This window comes from Cupressus sempervirens, chromosome 5, assembly GCF_028749045.1.
Source record: "Cupressus sempervirens isolate cs-2001-9-10 chromosome 5, ASM2874904v1, whole genome shotgun sequence".
Lineage (NCBI taxonomy): Eukaryota > Viridiplantae > Streptophyta > Pinopsida > Cupressales > Cupressaceae > Cupressus > Cupressus sempervirens.
This window is the reverse complement of record NC_143122.1, coordinates 516835392-516843168: the sequence shown is the minus strand read 5'-3', so window position 1 is coordinate 516843168 and position 7777 is coordinate 516835392. Positions and strand designations below refer to the sequence as shown.

The window sequence follows — 7777 nt, the reverse complement described above, 5'->3', positions numbered from 1 at the left end:
GTTACATAACATAAAAATGTTTGTGAAGGATGTGCAAAAAGGAAGCATGCAAGGGGTTCATTTCTAAAAGGCAATGCATGGAGGGCCCATCATCTACTTCAACTTATTCATTTAGATATATGTGGTCCTATGAAAACACAAAGTTTGGGTAAGTTATTTAATATTTTATCACTTCATTGATGATTAGTCACCCATGTGTTGGTTTTATTTTTTGAAGACTAAGAATGAAGCCCTCGATACATTCAAGAGGTTTAAAGTCCATGTAGAGAATGAATAGGCAACACAATCAAATGCTTGAGAACATATCATGGAATCTAATTAAAATATTAGAAAAAAAATATCTTATATATTTATTATTCCCCCTCTTATTCATTTATTTATTTATTAATAGAAACTATTTAAGCTCTTAACAATCGTATTAATGTTTATTTTTATATTCTAATTTTAGATAGATTAAAAATTATTTTAGGATTTCTATAACTATGGACTCACATCAAATGTTTTTATAATGATGTTTGGACATCCCTATTATGAAAGCCTTTTGGGCCCATATGATAGTGGGAATTGAGCTAGAATAGGAATATGTAAATTCCTAAAAATTTAAATCTTCATTTGGGTGTGCCAAATCAAAATTGGGAATAGGAATTTGCAATCCCATTTTGTCCCCACAATAAGAATTTGATATTCTACCTAAATAGGTAGAATATCAAATTCCCATTCCTATTCCCATTTTCCTTTTGACTATTTGCAAAATAAATTGAAGTTTATTTTAAAAGTAATTCCCAAATTCATAAGAAATGCTCAAGTGTTAATGTCAACCACTAAATTTAGCCATTGTAGCGCATTCGAATTTGGCCAAGAGTATGGATGCCACATAAATAATTTAGAATTAATTTGAAAATGGCCACTAAATATTTATTTTTAGGCAGGCCGTGATGATTCTTGTTGAGTTGAAGATCCACTAAATTTGGCAATTTGGCCAAAAATGAGGGCACACTACTTGAGAGCTTATTATGGCTCAAATCCCTAAATTCTAGGGTTTTCAGCTGCGTTAAGCTAGGAAAAATAATGTCATCTAGAAGATTAGAGCTCAGGTCAAGCTTAACCAGAGATCCAATCCTAAAAATTTGTATTGGTTGGGCTCTAGCTTCAAGCCTATTACATCTGAGATCCAAAATGACCAACTCAGTCAAATTTCCTAAAGAACAAGGAATGCTTCCAACAAAGGCATTAGCACTTAGAACAAGCTATTGAAGAATCTTTAGATCTCCAATATCTATAAGAATCTGGCCAAAAACACCACTTCTTGTCAAAATAAAATTCCTTAGGGTCGTCTGATTGATGATTTTTGCGAACAAAGGGCCTTTCAAAACTTTAATTCTAATTCTAGTTTTGTAGAACCAAACATATATGGAATAAAAAATCTAAAATAATAAATTCTAGAATAGCAAATATAAATAACAAATTCTAGAATATCAAATTTTCTAATAGCATATCCAAAATATCAAATTCCAGCAACCGCATAGGCCCTTAAGGCAAGTTTGACAATGAGAATTAGACTGGAATAGGTATTTGTAAATTCCAAAAATCTCAAATCCTCTATTTGGGTGTACTAGATAAAATTGAAAATAGGAACATGTATTCTGATTTTGGCCCAAAATAAGCATTTGTTATTCCACCTAAATAGGTAGAATTGGAATACCAATTCCTGTTCTTAATCCATTGTCAGGTTGATTTCTTTTATGTCTAATATGCTCCATAAGAAAAGCATGTAAAATTTTGGTTGAAAGTCAAGGTGAATTAGGTGGTTTATGCTTCTTTGCCAAACTTTGATTAAAACTGGTGAGAATTTAATGGCAGACTACAAGTACATTCATATGATTTACATGATTTTGTAAATCTTTAATATTTTGAATGATATGCCAAAGACATCAAAGATATACTTTGATCTATTTCAGAAGTATGAAAATAGCGTGCAAATAAATATGCTGATGGTAAAACTCTTGCTGGTGTTGACAATGTTGAATCTCTAGTCTTTATGCAATCATCATGATTTCTAATTTTTTTGAGCTCTTCCTCTTTCTCTAGAGTTTTAGGCAGACTTGCATATGTACCCAATTTTGGCATCATTGGAATGGATTTACCATTTTTGTTACACTTTTTCTCTAATGGGTGAGGGCTTTTAATCGAACTTAAGAATTCAAATACCACTACTTTTGATGATACAAATTGCAATGGCTCTTCATGAATGTTAAGCTCCAATCTAGATCTGAGTGCCAGAGTATTTTCCAATGCAATCAATGCTACATCTTCTATTCAATCCATAGTAGAACTCTATAAATTATTTTCTTACTAGTTATTTGGTTCCTTATGTTGGACTAATTGGCTACATTGGTACCACTCAAAACCTCACATCTACAATTAGAAAGAGGGCATGTAGATTGTGAGTATGTTGGACTCATTTCCTTGGCTATGTCAGTGCCAATTATACATTTATGACTACTAAGTTAATTCTAGTACTTTTTGTCTACATTTCTAATATACAATGGCATAATTCATAAATAGGCTTTTGATGTTGAGAAATAGGTAGGGCCACAATTGGAATGTGGACGAAGGTTTGTTGGTGCCACAAGTGGATGGAGCAGAAGGATTAGTTACCGACAACATTCTTACAGGAGACTTCTACTCTGTAGCCTATGCATGAACCCCTTGAGAAATCCCAAGAATTGTTTATTCCATTGATGATGATTCCATTCCTAGAGAAATCCATTCTTGAGTTCGTTACATTTAGAATGACATATCTAAAATTAATTTTGTTGAACCAAATGAGTTTTGAATAACAAATTCCAATCCTCAATTCTAATTCGAGTGACAACTCATTAGTTTGTGGGAAATCAACTATAATAGGGATTGAGAATTGGATTTTTTTTTTCACTTTTTTGTTTGGAGCACCAAATCAGGATTGAGAATTGGAATTTGTTTTTAATTCTCAGTTTAGTACAGTAAATCAGAATTGGGAATTGGAATTCATGTTCCCATTTTGGCCCCAAAAGGAGCATATGTCCATTCTAAAAAATACATCTTATTGGAATAGTTATTCCTATTCCCATTTTGACTTTTTCTTATTTGATAATGTTCTCAGATCCACTAATAATGTTTTCAGATCCACTAATAATGTTTTCAGGCTAGACTCTATCCATTGCACCATGCCAATGGTTTGCAGTTTGAAATAACCTTTTCCAAGTCATCACAAGTCCAAATGTGGAGTGCACCCATAAAACATTCCATCATGGTCAGAATGGGAAACCCATTTTGCAAATTGGTGCCAAACATTGTGATTGCAGACCCATATACTCATTTCTTTTTCCATCAGAACAATGGAAAAAGTCGTAGAGTAAAGCAATAAGAACATTAGTAGGTAGCAACTTTGACATCAATAGCAATAATTAGTGGCAATTTTGATATCAACAGGAACACCAATACACCAATATTCTTTTTTTTTTTTTGCTTAATCCAATGAGCTATGAAAGAAGGTATTTTTCTTTGTTTAAGCATTCAAGAAACATAGAATGGACATACCAATTCATTTTCTATGGAAGATCCTATTATAGTATGCTCCAGACAGAGCTACGAAAGATGCATAAAGGCATGGATGAAGTTGGGCCAACACTATTAATAGTGTAACACTCAAAATTGCCATAATCCATTGGTGCCAAATAGTTGATTTACCTAACCCCGTTTTGCAGGGAGCAGTCCTTATATAACCAATGCCACATCAGTCGTCTCCATAAACTGCAACAAATTCAACAAGAGTCAAAGTCTTTTGAATATTGACTAGTCAACATTAGTTAACTTTAACATAAAATGATACATATACATATATGCTCAATTCAAAGAAACCATAATCTCAGACCAGATTACTAATATCTAGATACCAGATACCAAATGGCCTAACCAAGACAACCATGTTGAAATGAGATCTAGAACCTGTCTAAGAACACAAGGGTGAGAAAAAGTTGGTTGTGACATCCTTCCCCACATAGAAAATGCATCATCTCGATGCAGGTATGTAAAATTTCAAAATCATACCCAATTATATATACAAGGTAATGAATCTACAAGATCAAGATCTAACTTCCATTCACACACTCACACATAGAAAGTGTTATTCAAATGATTACTTATACATGTGCTTTAATGTGTGTTAATTTCTCTTTGCTTATTACTTCAACTATGTGTTAATATTGTCTTTGAAGAGTTAGATCCATTAGAGTTAATGTGTTAATGAAATGTAGATTTCATATAAGGAAAAGAAAAGTTGACTTTAATTACAGTAGCTAAAAATCAATATTTTTCTATAGAATTCAATGCAGATGCACGTGTTATTGTGTAAATGGAAGTTAGATCTTGATCTTGTAGATTCATTACCTTGTATATATAATTGGGTATGATTTTGAAATTTTACATATTTGCATTGGGACAATGCATTCCCTATGTGGGGAAGGGTGTCACAACCAACATTTTTTTGTCCTTGTGTTCTTAGACAGGTTCTGGAGCTCATTTCAACATAATCGTCTTGGTTAGGCCATCTGGTATCTCGTATCTAGTATTGGTAATCTGGTATGAGATTATGGTTTCTTTGAATTGAGCATATATGTATATGTATCATTTTATGTTAAAGTTAACTAATGTTGACTGGTCAATATTCAACAAGAGTCAAAGTTTTTTAAATATTGACCAGTCAACATTAGTTAACTTTAACATAAAATGATACATATACATATGCTCAATTCAAAGAAACCATAATCTCATACCAGATTACCAATATTAGATACTAGATACCAAATGGCCTAACCAAGACGACCATGTTGAAATGAGCTCGAGAGCTCCAGCCCCTGTCTAAGAACACAAGGGTGTGAAAAAGTTAGTTGTGACGAGAGATGTCAAGAGCGAAGCTTTTAAGAAAATGAAAATGAAAGTAGCTGCATTTTCTCGGCCTGCGATAGCGTACCAACTCCAACGTCGCAAATTGCACACTCATTTCAGCTGTTATGGTGAAACAGCAATGGAGTGCTCGTTTGGTATTAACAACAAGGGTGTTGTGCTGAGACTCTGCAAACAAGGGCGACTGAAGGAAGCGATCAATTTAGTGAATGTGATGAGGAAGCAAGAGAGTGGCGTGGATTGTGATACATTTTCTTCCCTTTTGACAGCGTGTAGGAATAAAAATGCCCTGGAACTAGGCAAGTCAGTTCATGGTATGATCAGAGAGGCGGACATGGAAATAGAAACGAGGGGTTATGTTGGAAACAAGCTGCTCAGCTTCTATGCCAAGTGCGGGAGTGTTGCAGATGCGCGAACACTTTTCGACAAAATGTCTCAAACAAGTTCGGTTTCATGGACCATAATCATCTCTGCATACGCCAAGCGCGGGCTTTTTGAGCAGGCATTGCAATTGTATGATGATATGCAAAGGAGAGGTATTCAGGCCGACGAATACACGTTTGCGAGCCTTGTTCCTGCATCCAATTCCTACAGCTACCTCCAAATGCTTCATCGACACATAATCGAGGCAAAGGTCGAATTCAATGTATTTGTGGCTACTTCCCTTGTCGACATGTACTCCAAATACGGCAGAGTCGAGCACGCGCGCCAAGTGTTTGACAAAATTCCTCAACGGAATGTAGTTTCCTGTACTGCTATGATCGCAGGATATGCACAGAATGGCAATGTAAACGAAGGTATGGAGCTCTTTGAGAAAATGCCATGTAGAGATTTGGTTTCTTGGAACATGATGATTGGGGTTTTTGGACAAAATGGTTGCGTCGAGGAGGCTCTCAAGCTATTCGAAGAAATGCCAGAACAAAATGTGATATCATGGACTACAATGATTGCAGTATATTCCCAGAATGGGTATATTGGTGAGGCCCTCAAGCTGTTCGAGAAAATGCCAGCAAGCGGAAGAGATGTCGTGGCGTGGAGCGCCATGATAGCAGGATGTGTGCAGAGTGGATGTTTTGACGAGGCTTTGAATCTCTTTGCGGAAATGAAGCGAACGGGCATTACTTCCAATGTGATCACCTTTGCTGGTGTTCTCCCAGCATATGCCAACTTGGCAGCCCTGCAAAATGGGAAGAAGCTCCATGCAGAGATCATCAGGAGGGGATGCCACTCTGATGTTTTTGTGGGCAGTGGCCTTGTTGATATGTATGCCAAATGTGGGAGCATAACTGATGCACGCCAAGTGTTTGACACGATTCAAGGGCCAAATGTGGTTGTTTGGAATGCGATGATTCTAGGCTACGCTATGCATGGATGTGGCAAGGAGTCCATCCATCTGTTTGAACAGATGGAATGTTCAGGCACAAGACCAGATCATGTAAGTTTTGTGGCCATTCTTTCTGCTTGCTGCCATGCAGGCCTGGCTCGTAACGGTTGGCAATACTTTGGTTGCATGGATCAACATTATGGCATCGTGCCACACGCACAACACTACTGCTGCATGGTTGATCTTCTTGGTCGTTTCGGACGCCTGAATGATGCACTAGTCCTTATTTGCAAAATGCCAATGAAGCCCGATGCTGCCGTATGGGGATCTTTACTTGGTAGCTGTACAATGCATCAGAATGTAATGCTTGGGCAATATGCAGCCCAACATCTCTTTGAGTTGGACTCTGACAACTCTACAAACTATGTGCTGCTGTCAAATATGTATGCAGCAACTGGGAGGTGGGATGAAAAGGAAAGGGTGAGGGAAACGATGAAAGATAGGAAATTAAAGAAGAGGCCAGGACGCAGTTGGATTGTGATCAAGGACAGAGTCCATTATTTTGTGGCAGGAGACAGGACGCATCCAGAGGCAGAGGATATTTATGCCAAGCTGGAGGGTTTGGCAGGGCAAGTGAATGAAGCAGGGATTATGCCCGACACAAACTTTGTCCTGCACGATGTGGAGGAGGAGCAGAAGCCACACTCTCTCCGCCACCACAGTGAGAAATTGGCAATTGCATTTGGACTCATCAAAACACCTCCCGGTACAACCATCCGCGTTGTGAAGAACATCCGTATCTGTGGCGATTGCCATATGTTTGTTAAGTTTATTTCCAAACTGGAGAAACGGGAGATTATTCTTAGGGACGCCAATCGATTCCATCATTTCAAGGACGGAGATTGTTTGTGTGGTGATTATTGGTGATGCTAACTGAAATAACCAACAAATGTATGTATACTATTGGCCTTGCATGGATATCCAGATTATAATATTTGTAATTGTTTTTTGGAAGCTGTTTCTTGATAAAAAATAGTAAGAGTTATTGAAACACCACTTTTCTAAAATAATTTTATTTCTTTAGTAATTAGATTCAAATTACTACAAAAAATGGATTTAATAGACATTTCCAATTGGAAAAGTGTGAGACCATATAGAAATTAGCTAGAATAAATTTATCTAGATCATATATTTGAACAAAATTGATTTTTATATAGAAATACTTAAATTCTATCATTCTGATAAGTCAGCCTAAAATGTGAAATAGCTTTCTACTTTTACCCAAAAATGCTCAACAAACACTTAGCATGAAAATCTTAAGATGTTATCTGTGATTACTATTACTTTAATTTAGTTGCAAACACATAAGAGAAATAACATGAACACATTTGACACTAAGATTTAATGTGAAAACCTAATTTGGGAAAAACCACCAATTGTAACTAGTTACTAATTTTTACTCTTTTGAAGTGAGCCCTATTAGGAGTCAGCCTTGTTAAAGGTTACAAA

At 36.2% G+C, this 7777-nt stretch overlaps 1 pseudogene across 1 annotated transcript; it reads left to right on the top strand.

The window, feature by feature from the left end:
• Window positions 1–4821: 4821 nt before the first annotated feature.
• Window positions 4822–7321, top strand: LOC149556973 (putative pentatricopeptide repeat-containing protein At3g13770, mitochondrial pseudogene; annotated as a pseudogene). The gene has a single exon (XR_016364821.1). The product of XR_016364821.1 is annotated as a putative pentatricopeptide repeat-containing protein At3g13770, mitochondrial pseudogene (transcript).
• Window positions 7322–7777: the final 456 nt, after the last annotated feature.